Source organism: Lygodium microphyllum, chromosome 14 (genome assembly GCF_053477565.2).
Source record: "Lygodium microphyllum isolate KBCC chromosome 14, Lygodium_microphyllum_v1.1.10, whole genome shotgun sequence".
Classification (NCBI taxonomy): Eukaryota; Viridiplantae; Streptophyta; class Polypodiopsida; order Schizaeales; family Lygodiaceae; genus Lygodium; species Lygodium microphyllum.
Window position 1 is genome coordinate 43,476,434 of NC_141148.1, and position 16,298 is coordinate 43,492,731.

The 16,298-nt window shown below is 41.0% G+C and overlaps 1 protein-coding gene across 1 annotated transcript in view; it reads left to right on the forward strand.

The window, feature by feature from the left end:
• The first annotated feature begins 11,293 nt into the window (after positions 1-11,293).
• Positions 11,294-16,298, forward strand: part of LOC148025546 (uncharacterized) — a 96,951-nt gene continuing 91,946 nt past the window's right edge. The window contains exon 1 of the mRNA XM_087692763.1: positions 11,294-11,433. The gene's annotated coding sequence lies outside the window, so the exon portion shown is untranslated. The remainder of the gene's footprint in view (positions 11,434-16,298) is intronic.

Genomic DNA, 16,298 nt, shown 5'->3' on the forward strand with positions numbered 1-16,298 from the left:
TGGTTCCCATTTCTTGAATGGCTTAATTGACAAATTAACAGAACTATATAAGATTAAGCATCTCAAGTCAACACCTTATTACCCCATAGCTAATGGTCAAGTAGAAGTAACTAATTGATTTATTTGTGGGATTTTAACTAGAACAATTGATTCTCATAAGCGAGGTTGGGATGAGCGTTTATGAGGCATTATGGGCCTACAAAACTACCTACAAGGTGATAGTGCAAAATACACCATTTAACTTAGTTTATGAAACTAATGCTACTTTTTCCAATTAAGCAAGAATTGCCTACTTTGTGAGTAGCTCTATTGTTATGGCTAGGGGAAGCCGAATCATTGAAGCAAAGGATCTTACAATTAGTGTGGTTAACTGAGGAACAATTGTTAGCTTTACAAAGCTTACAAGCCATGCAGAAATGCTGAAAAGCTTGGCATTATCAAAATATCAAAGTACGAGAGTTTAAGGAGAATGATGGAAGCTTAAAATTCATTGGTTATGACCTTTTAAGGTTATTAAAGTTTACGATAATGGTTCTCTAGATGTACAAGATATTAATGTTGAAAATGAGATATTTAGGGTCAATGGCCTCCGCCTTAAACATTTTTGACTTAGGATAGTTAGGTACAATTAGGTTAGTGGTTAGATTAACCCCTGGCTAATGGATGCATGTATGGCTTTTCTATGGATGGGTGCGCTTTACCCTCGTCTTGATGCTAATAGTTCTGATCCAATTTATGTAGGGCCTTATAGTATTCCACGTTTTCAGATGCATGACAGGTTTTTATATGCACCAAGGGGAGAGGCTTGTCGCGGTTCTTCTTTTGTGATCATTTTTTATTTGCAATACCATCCACCCTTTGGTTGTAGACAGTGTCATCGACATCTTTATGTGCATGTGTAGCTTTTGTGTTGGCAGTATTGCACTTACTTTCAATGTTATGGTACCACTATCATGTAGGATGCTATTGGTTACACTTATCAGCGCCACAATTATGATAGTGTATTCACCAGTGGCACCTATGCCCTATTATGATGATGTAGCCGACTCCACTCCATGATGTGATGGAAGTTTTTAGTGATGCACCTGATAGTGGGTCTCTGACCTCTGATGTGCCTATGCTAGAGGCTATTCATGAGCATCTTATATTTGCTAGTTTAGTTGATAGGTTTGACTTAGATAGTATAGATGATTTTGGGTTGACTTTGTTGTTTGTGCTAGAAGATTTTTGAGAGTTTGAGGATTTTAGTTTAAATCTTTTGTTTTCTTAACTTCTTTTATGTTTATTTTATCCTCTTTCAAAACATAATTAATTAATTAATTAGAAAAATCTTTGTGCGGGGAAAAGTTTCAATACTTATTTATCTAACCCTTTAACAATGCACTCGTTATTAGTGTTTGATTTATATGTAGATTTGGTTCTCATTTTGATTTAGACGTTGTTGCATACTTCTATCGACAATTCTTGAAGTTGCAATATCCCCGTACATAACGTGTTGTTTCATATCTTATCTATCTATACCTATTTGTTTGAAATAACAAAAAGTCACAAATATAAATTGATTGAGATAATTTAGAGATTCAAAAGCCTAAGTAATTACAAAAGGAACACCGAACAACACCAAACAAAACTTTTAAAATAAAAAGAATCAACCAAAAGAAACATAAACATTTCACTTTATGTGAGAGTCCACCCACATTGGATGGGACATTAGCACTAAGAAGTGATTTCAGGGGATGGTATGTGTGCATAACAATGAATTTCAATGTATGTGGTGCCTACCTAGGAATCTAATAGATTTTACTCCTATAACTTTGTTGCTTTCTTAGTGATGAAGGGTAGTTGAGTAACAATGTTCTCTCCACAAAAATTTGACTAGGGATAGCGTGGATGCGAGATGCTAAGCTGGTGGGTATAATTGTCTTTTCATTTGCCTAGGCAAGGTGATTGATATTCCGTCCTAAATTAAATTCCTCAAGTAAAGTTGTTGAGCTAAAATGTTTGAAAGTTCAATTAGTGATGAATTCCTAGCCTTCTAGTCATTCATATAAGTCAATAGACTCAAAACTAAAATAACAATAAATTAAGTTCAAGAGAGTCTATCTATTTATTCTTCTAGAAAGACAAAGAAAAAGACAAGAAGAAAACAAAAAAAGAAAACCCTAAAGACTAAAGGGGCCAAAAAAAAAAACCAAAAGAAGATAACCATCGTCTCTGAGGTCCTGGTAGGCTGCTGTAGGGATTTCCTTAACGAGTGCCCTGTGTCCAATGCCCTGCATCTCTTTGGGGTGGGATCTTTTGGGAAGAAGAATAAATATGTATACTCTATTGACTAAAAGTTCTAATAGAAATGCTTTTTTTTATAAAGGGAAGTTGGGAGTTAGGGACCATTGAACCGGTTGTTCTAGTAGCACATTGAAGGTTAGCAGCTAAACCATAGGAGTCCTATTTGGTATTGTAGTATTAGATTTCCTTATATAGGTTCTTTGATAGGCATGGAACTTATTAGTGACGCTATTTAAGAAACACTATTTGGTATTGTAGTATTAGATTGCCTTATATGGATTCTTTGATAGGCATGGAACTTATCAGTGACGCTATTTCAGAAACACTGTTTCCAACAGGAAATTAGTGTGGCATTTTGTTGCCTAGAGCGATTCTTGTTGCTTAATGAATCTAGAATGCTTCCTAGTTGGTATGCTCCATGCATTGGATGCAGCTATGTTATGCACTCTAGTGGGGAGAGTGAGTTAAGGGGAATGCTAGTTTGCAAGAATTTTTATACAACTTACTTGTATGATTTGTCTTGTTTAATTTATAATCAAACACGTCTTTATTTTTAAATATACATTTTCAGTGTCTACTAGTCTTCTATGTGCTATTTTGCAAATGTTGTATCTATGCTCGCAAGGATGTTTCGTATCTAAGTGGAGGAGAATATATTTTCTTTTTTGAAGATGAGTAGTAGCGGTGTTCGTGATGCTGGATGTTTGTGATGTTCATTGTAGCTATGCTTGTGAGGACACTTCGCAATTAAGTAGGGGAGAAATTACAACATCTAGACACATTTAAAAAAATTGCAACTATTTTAAACCAATTGTATCTAGTGACACAATGCTACCGTATTTTTGAATAAATTCTACACAGATGCGATTGTACTTGTCGTCTTTGGTAGTGGATGTGTCTTTATAGTGTGAGAAGGAAAGAAGGATGGTGGGATGACTTGATACTATAGGTAGATGCAATGTTATAACCTTAAGGGTACTAGAGAAGGACAATTGGCAATTAGACTTTTCATTTTCCCACTTGCATCTTCAAATTAGACATTTAAGAGGGGATTATAAGGTTTGGAGAATATGGTTTTAAGAGGGGAGTTAACGAAAGAGAAAGAAAGGGAAAAAATAAAAAAATGGAGAGAGGTCGTTACCATGATTGAGAAGGGGATGAAGGCATGAAAAAAATGACCGCCATGATTGAGAAGGAGGGCGCCATTGTTGTTGGAGAAGAAGGGGGAGAGAGGCATGATCGTGGCAATCATGGCGGCCATGAATGTGGATGCGTAAGCATAAGCGTGTAGAAAGAAATTGTTTTTATCATGATTGATGTTTAGTTTAAAGAGAGAAGAGAATGACATTTTTATCGAAAAATGAGAATGAAGTAATTATTTAAACATTAAAGAGCAACAACTGATTTCACAATACGAAGAGGGTTTGTGCTTTAAAAAGGGGGAATTAAAGTCTTGGTTAGTGGAATGTCAAATGATTTTCTCTGAATGTTTGTTGAATTAAATAAATAAAAGAAATTAATTGTATAAAAGGTGGAGAAGAAAACAATTAAAAGGAACTTAAACGGAGATGTACTAATAGATCCATTGGATCTATATTTTGAAACCAATCTTTCTTAAGTTAAACAAATTTCCTAGATAAACCACCACAAGTATGGCATGACAAAATTATGAGGAGCTACCCCTATAAGATTGGGGGAAACCATAGCTATCCTAGACTTAGCATTCTAGTGCCCAATCTAGAGACCTACCTGTGAAGTAATTATTGAAAAGAGAAACAAAAGAACTGAGTAGATTTGTTGTCTTAGGCATTGAGTGATACTAGTTGAACTACTACAACAAAATAGTATCATAAATACTTGGAAGGTTAGATGGAGCTATTGAAATTAGTGATACTTATCACCTATCTAGTGCAACAGCTCTTAGGAGTTGGCTTGGCAATCCAGTTAAAAGTGTCTTGGTGGCCGGTCACTACTATGATAATGGCGGCGTTGTCTTGAATGAGAGCATAGATGTTATGATCTGTATTTAACCTTCTAAAGCCATGGTGTACTAAGTGACTATGAATGTGAGTGTACTATTGCTTTGATGCTTGTTTCAAGCCATATAGGGCTTTATGTAAAAGACAAATATGGGTAGGAAATCTAGAATCCACAAAATTTGGATGTTGGGACATATAAATTTATTCATCTAACTGACTATGCAAGAAGGCAGTTTTGACATCGATATGATGCAGAAGTAATTTGAAATGAGCAGTTATGGAAACTAATACATGTAAGGAAGTCATGGATAGTACTAGAGAGAACGTGCTTTCATAGTGGAGGCCTTTAATCTCTTTGAGATTACAAGCTACTATGCAAGCTTTGCACTTGTCAATGGTACAATGTGGTTTGAGCTTTTTCTAAAGCATCCATTTTGCAGTTGATCGCTAATTGCCCAGGAGGAAGAGGAACCAATGTCCATGTGTGGTTTTGAATAAGAGCCTTGTATTCCTCAAGCATGGTAGCTTGCCAATGAGGAGCTTTTATGGCCTCTGAGTGCTTGAGTGATGGAGGGACAATTTGGTGGCTTGGGAATTCTATAATGAGGTGGATTTCAGGCTTGTCCAACTACAATATTGGCTTGGACATAGAGGTCATCCAAGCTCTTGTAGCATGGATTAGGTAAGGACATGACTTCATCATCTTCAGAGTCAAAAGAGTTGAAGAGAGTGATGGGCTTGGAGGAGGAGATGAGAGGTGGAGGTTTGAGAGTAGTGACAATGAGGGCAACATGAGGGGAGTTACCTGAAGTTAAAGACAAGGCAACTATCCTTGAGAACCTTTGAAGATTGGGGGTAGAGTTGGAGGTTGCTTTTCTTCTTGGATTTCTTGTTTTGGTTAAATGGAGCTGCTCAAGAGTGAAAGATGAAAAATGAGATTTTTTAGGAGCTGAAGCCAGTGAGGGTGGAGTGAATAGATCTGTCGGGACTATATGTTGAGTATAGTTTCCTAATGTAGCTAAGGTTTGAGTATCATTGGGCATCTGAAATGGAGGAAACTGTGAAGGTACAATTGATGAGCTGGTTTGGTAGGGGTTTTTTGATGGATTGATGGATGAGATAGTAGCTAGAATGAGTGTTGAAGCAGTAGGAATGTGACATGCTGCCAGTGTGGCTTGTATTTGTGGACTGCTTTGTGCCATATGGTGCATGGTATGTTGCTAAATGGCACTTTTGTGACCTGCATTGGATTGGGAAACTAGGCCTACTGCAAGTAGGGAGTTACGAGAAGGATTTGTGAGGGAAGAAGGAAGAGAAGATGGCACAAATTTTGGCACTAAAAGACTATTGCCAACAAATTGCCATGAGCTGGAAGGATGAGGTGAGGAGCTTTGGCAAGTGAAGAGCACCCTGCCACGGCACAAATATGAACCACGAACCGGCTAGGTAGAGGCTGCAAATACATTGCTGGACACAAAACCTGCAAGAAACCTCTTCTTCTTCTCACCAAAAACCATGCTCTCAAAACACACAAGAGGAAGGCACACAAGAAATTGAGAAATTCTTCCATCCTCACCCTCTTCCTCTTCCTCACTCTCCATGAGATCTTGCAATGAAAGCACAAGAGAGGGAAACAAGAACAAGAAAGATGAGAGTTGTGCCAAAATGAGAGAGGAGAAATGAATCGTGAGAGGAGAAGATAAAGGAAGAGAGGGTGTAACCACCTCAACCTCCCACCTCCTCAAATCCCACGACTGCAACCACCTCCTTTTCCTTTCTTGAATTATGAAATTCAAATTTGCATACATTGGCTAAGGTCTAAAGACCTTTCAATTTTTAGCATGAGACAAAAGGGTTTGACCTTTCCTTTTCCTAGCAACATTTTATAGTGTGTCTCTTTTGGACTACACATTTTACATTGCTTCATATTTGATTTTTGACAAGGGGGTACAAAAGCAAAGTGTTATTTTGCAAAGGATGTTTCCATGTGAGCACATTTTTGTGCCTTTATTTGCACTGATTTCCTGGTCATCATTCCTCCCATGCTTAAGTGTGAAGCGTCCCCGCGAACAAACTTGAAGAAGAACCACGATCAGCTTGGACAAATCTTCATCTTCATCATTAGTCTTCAGTCTTCATTTCTTTTCTTGAATCTTCTTTGAATTGCCATTGGATTTGGAGGGAAATAACACACAAAATAGAATCACAACTAGGACGTTGAAGCCTAGGTTGAAAATAACACAATTAAAACCACAAACAAAACCCATAAGATAGGGCTCTTCAACAATTTGCAAACAAGAACAAGGTCACACTCAAGTTAGAATGGAAGATAACCACACTATAAAGCTCATGAAGAAAACCCGAAAAAGATATTACATGTAAGCACACCCTTATGAAGGATTTTAAAATAGAGTTCTCCCACCCGATTTATGTTATTTTTTTAGAAAATTCAAGAAGGAAGGTTTTATTAAGAATAAAACTCGGAAACTGAAAAGAAAATGAAACATAGATATACGTGTGTGGTTTGAGGGGCATGGGGATTCTTGGTAACGAAAGGCATACAAGGAGGGTTAAAGTCAAGCATATGAACTAGATTTTAAAGGGATGGATGATAATTAAATTGTTTTTTTTTAAATTGATCGTTCTGTTATAGCCTGAGGATAAGGATGAGATATGAAATGCCATCAGCCTTGAAAACTGGTTCACTAATTCTGCCATGTCATGAAGGATTGGAGGACGTGCTGGACTCGTGTGGTGGATGCGTGGCACTGCGATGAGGAGGATGGAGGAAGTATGAACGTGGATGCGATGAAGCCAGGCGACGCTGGTCCTGCCCTCCATTGAGCCAAGCAATTGAGAGTGCTGGGTGTACTGGTTTCTTCTGCGCCGAAAGGAATGGGGGAGACTGGATCCAAACCAATCTCCTCTTGAGCTTCTCGTAGAGCAATGGCTGTGTTATTTGCATCATCCTTGTCCCTCTTCCCGCCAGGAAGCGTAGGCCTTCCACCAATCGTGGAGGAGAATGAGCAGTACGGGGAGCCGTGAGGTGATGAGGAACATCGTGGAGGACATAAAGGGAAGGGACGGGCAGAGTGTGCGGAAGTTGAAGCAGAAAAGGAATAGGCGGCGGGGGACCTGAAACACGGAGAGGAAGTGGAAGTTGTTGGGGGCGTTGTGTTGGGCAGAATTCGAGGAGGGTGGAAATTGCAATGGGTAGGGAGACTGGATGGATGGGGCTTCAGCATGCCGTCATGGAAGAAGGAAATGATGCTTGATGAACTGGATGGGGGACTCAGTCCTCAACACTGCTCCATTTTTCTTTTCTTCAACTTATCCTTCATCGATTTCTGCAACCACATCTTCCCTTTAAGAATCCAACCTTTCTCATTCAAGCTCTTCATATTTTAGAGTATGTCTCCTTGCGGGCTTCATAACCACCTCTTTCCCGGCCAGTGCACCAAATGAAGAGCACCCTGCCACGGCACAAATATGAACCACGAACCGGCTAGGTAGAGGCTGCAAATACATTGCTGGACACAAAACCTGCAAGAAACCTCTTCTTCTTCTCACCAAAAACCATGCTCTCAAAACACACAAGAGGAAGGCACACAAGAAATTGAGAAATTCTTCCATCCTCACCCTCTTCCTCTTCCTCACTCTCCATGAGATCTTGCAATGAAAGCACAAGAGAGGGAAACAAGAACAAGAAAGATGAGAGTTGTGCCAAAATGAGAGAGGAGAAATGAATCGTGAGAGGAGAAGATAAAGGAAGAGAGGGTGTAACCACCTCAACCTCCCACCTCCTCAAATCCCACGACTGCAACCACCTCCTTTTCCTTTCTTGAATTATGAAATTCAAATTTGCATACATTGGCTAAGGTCTAAAGACCTTTCAATTTTTAGCATGAGACAAAAGGGTTTGACCTTTCCTTTTCCTAGCAACATTTTATAGTGTGTCTCTTTTGGACTACACATTTTACATTGCTTCATATTTGATTTTTGACAAGGGGGTACAAAAGCAAAGTGTTATTTTGCAAAGGATGTTTCCATGTGAGCACATTTTTGTGCCTTTATTTGCACTGATTTCCTGGTCATCAGCAAGTATTGATTAATGTAGCCATATTAAATTGTTGGTTTGTTAGAGGAAGTTCACATGTGGCAAGTGGGTGGGAAGGTTTATGAAGTGACAAGTGGGTGTAAGAGAGGCAAGACCTAGCATTGTAAATGGTAGGAGAGGATCTTGAAGATGTGGACTTGAAATGGGATTTGTGTGTTGTAGAGGATGAAGTGGAAGTAGCGGGCCCGGCATTAGAGTTATGTGTGGCAGCAACAGGGGATGAATTCGAAGATGTGGTTGCAAAGGGTGCAAATGGACAAAGAGTTAGAGATTGAGAGTTTGAGGTGGCTGATGAGGTCGGAAAAATATGGACCTCATTAAATATGGGGCTCCTACCATAAATAAAGATTTTGTGTTGTGTGGGTCATAAAATCTATAAGCTTTGTGAACATAAGGCTCACCATATCTAGTGAAGATAAGTTGTGTGGCTCTGGGGCACCTTTGAGTTCACAATGCTTTTTCACAAAAACATCAATTCTTTTCGTGTGTTAGAGATGCCTATAAAGAGGCCATAGGTTGTGAATCGAGGGGAGGATGAAAAACTCGTGAAAGAAGACATGAATGGTGCAGTGGACAATCTAAGAATACAAGAGTGTGTGTTTGAGGTGTTGAAGAGGAATATCAAAGGTTGCTACAATTGCTCATATTGAAGGCTTGGAAACCATTGCTGAGGATTCGTGGAAGTATGGAAGCTTCTTGAGAGGTGACTTGTGGAGGAATACAAAGCTAGTGACATGCATGGGATTAATGAGACTATGGAGTTGAAGTCTCCTTGGTAGATTGGTGAGAGCTTCTGCTTGCCCGCTTCTCTTCATGAAGTTGGAGTAGATTGCAATGCTAGTGCTTTTGATTTGTGAGCCACGGGTCAAGATTGTTATGTATGTGGCTGAAGACAATGTGTATGATGGTGCTATTGTTTCCAAGGATGACTATTCTTTTGTGTTCATAAAATTGATGCGATGTGTCTTACTAAGAGTTTCCCTCCTAGGTGTTAGAGATGATTTCTACCTTTAGCAAATTGTATAGTTGGACACCCTCATACACCATGCTTCACTTAGTGTGGTCTAAGAGTGTGACTTTATGCCTTGCTTCAAGCTATTTTTGGTTATATATTCTATGGCTAATGAGCATCAAACCCTTTGAGCTACTAATTAACCATTACTTATACTATTGTGAAAATACCCCTTCTTTGTTATAAGTGAAGTCTATTGGGAAGGTAAATTGTTTAACATGCCTTCTAGATTCATGATTAAGGAATTAAAGATTGCCCTGGTCAAAACAACAAAAAGGACTTTCTTGGATTTGTAGAGAAGATAGAAAAGGCAGTTTGGCTTTAGCATAGTCTTTATGGATTTGTAAGCATGCTTTTGTGGATATCTTTATTTCCTTGATCCAAGACCTCTCTATTCTTCGAACAGAGAGGTCAATGACCTCAAACAACATTATAGTTTAATTGATAGGGAAATTGAATGGTTGGAAGAAGTTTGGAGTAAAAGATGGAAAATTGGCCAACTTGAACCTATTTGAGACTTGAAAATCCTCAAAAAATTTGGTCCAATGTTAGAGGAGTATTGTTAGTTCATCTGAGATGGAGAAGTTAGTTCTCTAGCAACATTATGCAGTGGTTGCTACAAGCTCAAGTCACTTGGAAGAGAGTCTTTCTGCATTATTCAATAAAGGTTCGAAAAATGAGATTTAAGTATGTTTCAAAGGCTTTTGCATCTTGCCTAGGAGAGTTCTTGTACAATCAATTTTCTATAAAAGGTAGAATTGTTAAGTTTAATAGCATTTCTCCTTATTGTGTGTTTTAAAAGAGTAAAGAGGAGAATGTAACTTGTCTCTTTGAGAATGCCCAACAGCGAGGTCTCTTTGGAGCAGATCCAAAAATACCAAGAACAAAGTGGGTCTGTATTCGAATGTGTATAGTTGGTGGAAGATTTTTAATGATTGTGTTAAATTTAAAGGAGAGTAAATTAAAATAAGGGATACCTATCTTGATGTGATCTTGAGGAAGGTATAGTCTTACAAAGATTCGGTTCTCCATGGAAGAATTAAGAGTCACTTGGGAGCTGCTTTTGTAGACTCATTGATGAGTGTTTATATGAGGCTAAGATAGCACCGACCTTTTTGAGAAAAGTTGCAAATACTATGTGATGTTTGGATAGAGTTGAAGTTTTTGAGAAAAATTGTAAATACATAACTAGTAAAGATGGCCTCTTGCATTAACTAAGTGCAATTTATTTAGAGTACTTAAGTCTTTCCCTATATGGAAGTTATACAAAATTTTAAGTTTTTATAAGAGGCTAATAGATATGTGTATGAATTGAACACCAAGGCTTACATCTAGACTTGTAGTTCAAGGGCACCCAAACCCTTGACCACTAATGCAACATGTGGGCCGGATACAATGCCCATCTTGGTGGTCAGCCAAGTGGCTTGAGCCATAGTCACTTTTTACATTGTATAAGGTGCCTTCACTACAGCCAGTGAGAATGGAACCCTTGACCTCGGGGTCAACAAGGCATCTCATGTTACCTATGAGAATGGAACCTTTAATATTGGGTTTTACAAGCCAACTCACTACCACTTGAGCTAATGGGTCTTGGTATTAATTAATCCTTTTTTTTTCCTTTTTTGAGAAGGCTTGAAATTTGAAGGATGTAAGATGCTTGTAGGTTGTATGCAAGGTTTGGACTCACACACCCATGTACACGCCCACACACTCAAACCACTTGGGCTAGAACCTGGTAGGCCTTAAACACTTTGGGATGATTTTTTAAACTTGGAATAGGCAAGACAAACGTTACCTGGTGCAAGAAGAAGAAGATGATGATGATGATGATGTGATGTGCAGAGGAAGGGAAATCAACCAGTGTTAGACGCACTGGAATGAATGGCTCTCCTGAAGTATGTGGTGATGCTGCACAAGGACGTGCCGCGGGCTGCCAAGTTCTATGCCGACGGCTTAGGCCTCTCTGTCAACGTCTGCACCAACAGATGGGCCGAGCTTCAATCTGGGCCCTTCAAGCTGGGACTCATGCAAGCTCCCAAGTAATGTCTACTTCTCTTCCCACTTTCTTTCTGAAAACATCATGCCATGCTTGTATTGCGGCGAGCTGTTTGATCAGGATTTATAAGGTTTCCTCTTCACTTCCTTAACTTCGCCAATATCACCTGCTTGGTATTTCAGGCTTCATGTTCGTAACATTTCTCATTATGCGAGAGAGACATGTTAGTCAATCCAAGATATCATGTCAGAGACCATTTGGTCCCAATTCGAGAATCATAGTACCATCTAGGTGTAAGCATGAAAAATTCTCAAGTCCTTGTGGGTATAAGATGAAATCGCTCCTACTTAAGCCGACTAAATGTAGAAATTTCCGTACAGCTATCGTAAGTTTGCTGTACTTTGATCAGAGTCTCTCTCATGAGCTGTTGTAAGATAGAGAGATTGAAGTGGCGGGAGTCATCTCCTTTGACACAATGATAATGGCTCTGATTGGCAGGTGGCAAGGGGGCTGTGGGTGAGAGCTCTTGGTGGGCGTGGCACCATGGGCATCTCACACAAGGTACCCTTGTGGCTATGCCAAGGGTGATTCCTCTTGAAGCTGGTCTATGGGTACTTGACTCTTGAGGGTGCAATGGAGGCTGTGATAATGTGGAGCGTAATGGTATTTGTGCTGAAAAAGTTTGTCATGAATCCCTAGCAAGATGGGTCTGAGTGTTATGCTGTTGGCTGGTAGGAGGACCTCTCTAAGACAATCAAGCTCTAATAAGAAGAGCTCCATGCATCTTTGGTCCTTGAACTCCATCACCTAACATAATGGTTTTAATGCCTCTTTGAAGTGGCAATGGTATCTCCCTTAAATATGAGATAGACAATCATTACATTGGCATGTGCAATGTTTCTTTATCTCCACCCCTTGGTGATAGAACTGATAGATACAATCCCCTTGTATCCACTACTAGTCTCTATCCTCAGTTGGTGTGATGAAGTGTAGATTTGTCCAATGGCATAGTGGATGCTGTGAACAATGAGTACCCATTTATGGAGGTTGTGTTATGAAATCAAAATGGTGTTGATTATGCGTCATCTTTCTACTTGGTGGTAGGCAAGGATTAAACAATATCCTCTTTGGGTCCAGTCTCACAATGTCCATCTTGATCATTCTATTCCACTCGAAGTGGTTGAAGACCAAGAGAGGGTAGTTGTATCAAAATGGCAATGGAAGATGAAAGTGTAATCAAGAGATGAGAACAATGAAGAGCAAGATGAAGGTGGTGAAGAACTCAGATTGATGCAAAAGAAGTTTGATACAAGAATAGCCCTTGCATGTGCTATAGAGTGATCATAGTGAGGGTATTGGGAGAATGAAGGTAGAACAAACAGTCTAATACTTGAACGAGTAGTCACCCAATGGACAAGGCGGTTTGTAGATTGCTAATAAGAACTAAAAAAGTTCTAGAAAGGGTCTAAAGCAAGGGTGGCCATTGACCAAAAAGTGGATAAAAAAAGACCAAATAGCCCAAAGTGATTAACACTAGATTGAGCTCCTAATATTCCTCATTGACTTAGTGTAGGGCTATGACCACTAAATCACAAACCCCTCTTTGTCTTAGGTGTGCTTGAATTGTGAAGGAGTGCAAATGTAGAAGAAGGGAAGGCAGTTAAATAGCCTTTGTGAAGATGTTTGCCATTGTCCACATTGTCCTCCCTAGATAGGTACACCAACTCTAGGTCTTTGTGTCACGAGGATATGATTTTTTAACTTCATGCTTTTTGAACACTTATGTTGGGACACTTAAGTTATGCACATGTGAGATGAAGTCGAATGTGTGTCATGGTTACAGATAATCCTAGCTTGGGTAGTGGGGCATTGGTAGAAGTTGGGGTGATAGGCGCTGATGGCATACCCAGGTCAAATTTTGGTCAGGGACATTGAGTACCCCCTTGGGAACGACTTTTTGTCATGGGGATAAGAAAATAAATGACTTAGTGTCTCTAATTAAGGTTTGTGGAAAGTTTTCAATGCCTTTAGGCTCAAAGAGATTAGGAATTAAAAATTCCGATTGGACATGTTAAAGGTTGGATAGGGGCCATGCATTTTCCAATTTTATTAATAGTTTTTGGTTGAAAATTAAGTCTAGAGGCTGAATTTGCATGAGGAGGTTTTGAACTTCGTAGTTAGTCAAGTTTGGGAGCCATGCAAGTTTGTGTAAGGCTATTATGGGCTGTTTGATGCAGATATGACTTGTGAGGATGAAGAATTCAATTGTGGATTTGGAGAGAGTAGCTGATTCATGAGAGGAATAGGGTGATGAGGTCTAGGGATTTTCTTTTGGGGCAGAGAATGACAAGGTGACATGATCTATAGCACTTTTTGAGGCTACTACAGTAGGGTGACTTGATCTATTGCATGTTTTGGGGCTGGAAACAGGGAGTTATTGCTGTGCAAGCATTTCTCTTATGGTAAAGTTTTAAAATTTTCTCTAATTTGTTGCTCATCTCTTCCCCCTCAGTAGATTTGAATTTTCTCAGCCTTAATCGGTTATTACAGACGAGAATAAGCGAAAAACAAATGAACAACAATCAACAAGAACACCCCCCTGTCAGAGTGCAGCGATGCGGAAGCGTAAGACTGAAAGAGAGAGAACGCAGAGAGAGGAGAGAGAGAGTGGAATATGAAGATCTGCTGTATAAGTGTGCTGTATACAAAGATATGCAGATATATACACGGGCGCAGTGCGCTGGACTGCGTGTCTCCACCTCGACGATGCAACCTGCTGTTCACCTCGAAGTCCGCTGCAGTCTGCACGATCTCCTGCCTGAAATCAGCGAACAGAGACGGAATCTGCACGTATCTCCAGCCTGGAACCTGCGTACAGAAGTGCCTGAAGACTGCTGAAGTATTGGCTATAAATAGCCAAAAAACTGGGCGCTAAAATATGCAGGTCGGTTGCATTAAATGCAGCCGACTGTCAGAAACAGGTCGGACTGCCATGTGGCAGTCCGACTGTACAGTCCGACTGGCTGCTCGATTGGCTGCCCGACCAGGACCTGATTTCGCTAACACCCCCTCTCAGAGCTTGGGCGGGGCAGAAGCTTGAGGGATCTGGAATGTCTCCGAAGGAGAGCCTGGGGAAGCGCCTTCGTAAACAAATCTGCAAGATTGTCCTCCGTCTTGCAGTACTCCACTGTGATGGTCGCATCCAGAAGCTTCTCTTTGATGAAGTGGTACTGGATTTCGATGTGCTTCGTCCGGGCATGGAAAACAGGGTTCCGTGCCAAGGCAATGCAACTCTCATTGTCACATTACAGCAAAGTAGGACGAGTCTGGGGGCAGCCAAGCTCCTCCAACAATCTTCGAAGCCACACAGCCTCACATGTGGTGGAAGATGCGGCCCGATACTCCGCCTCAGTAGACGAGAGGGTTACTGTGGGCTGCTTCTTGCTACTCCATGAGATAACACCTGCACCGAAGGTAAAACAGTAACTTGTTGTAGACCGCCTGTGGTCCATATCACCAGCCCAATCCGAGTCGCTCCAACCTGCAAGTACAAGATCTGAACCACCTGTGCCTACTGGATAATGAATCCCTAAATCAGATGTCCCCCTCAAATACTGAAGTATCCTCTGGGCAACTTGCCAATGCACCATCTGAGGTTCACTCATGAACCCCGCCAAGAGCCCAACAGCAAAACAAAGATCAACACGAGTGTTGAGAAGCCAAATCAATGATCCAATCAACTGACGATAGCGGGAAGCATCCGCCATGGGAGAAGTTGAATGTGAAGTGGCCTTCCAGTTCGGATCCATAGGAGTAGAAATGGTCCGACAATCCTCCATCGCAAAAGAAACTAAGAGCTCCTGTACATATCTCTACTGAGAGATGAAAATCCCCCTCTGAGACTGATAAATCTCATGGCCCAAGAAGAAATGGAGTAGACCCAAATCCGTCATCTCGAATGTCTGATGTAAAGCTGCCTTCGTCTCTTTGACTTTCTGTGCATGATCGCCTGTGACAATCAAATCATCAACATACAACACAAAAAGCACACAACCAGCCTCGGAAGTGTGTACATAAAGCTGCGGATCGGCCTTGGAGTGCCGATATCCCAACTGTGACTGAAGGAACGAGTCAATCTTCTCGTTCCATGCACGCGGAGCCTGCTTGAGGCCATACAAGGCCTTCTTCAACCTGTAGACTTGCCCATCTAAAGATCCAAAGCCAGGAGGCTGCTCGACATAGATCTCCTCCTTCAAATCACCATTCAGGAAGGCTGACTTCACATCCAATTGGTAGACAGGCCATCTCCTATGGCCAGCCAAGGCAAGAACAGCTCGAATAGTCGCCATATGAGCAGTGGGGGCGAAAGTATCATGACAATCAATCCCTGGGCGTTGTACAAAACCTTTAGTAACAAGGCGAGCCTTGTGCTTGTCCAAAGAACCATCGCTAAGGTACTTGGTTTTGAAGACCCATTTGACGCCAATCACCTTCTTATTCGGGGGGCGAGGCACGAGTGACCAAGTGCCATTCCTCTCAATAGCCTCAAACTCGGCTTCCATAGCTTTCTTCCATGGTGCGGATTGTAAAGCCTCCTTCACGGAGGTGGGCTCTCGATCCTGCATAACACGGGTCATCAAACAATAGTTAGAGCAAACAAGCTCCGTAGAATGTGCCTAGTGCCTCTGTGATCGCCGCGGACCATCCTGCGGTCCCCACTCCTCAGGGACCCCCTCGATCCCTAAAATCGGAGTGTGTCACGGGCCCAACGAGGAGGAGGCCAGATCTCTCCTCGTCTCTCTCCATCAGCTGAAGACTCTAGGATATCCACCTGTGGTAACTCCTCGGGGGTGACCGGTGGAATAGTAGACTCTGTATCGGAAACAGAATCGGAATCAAAAGGCCGGG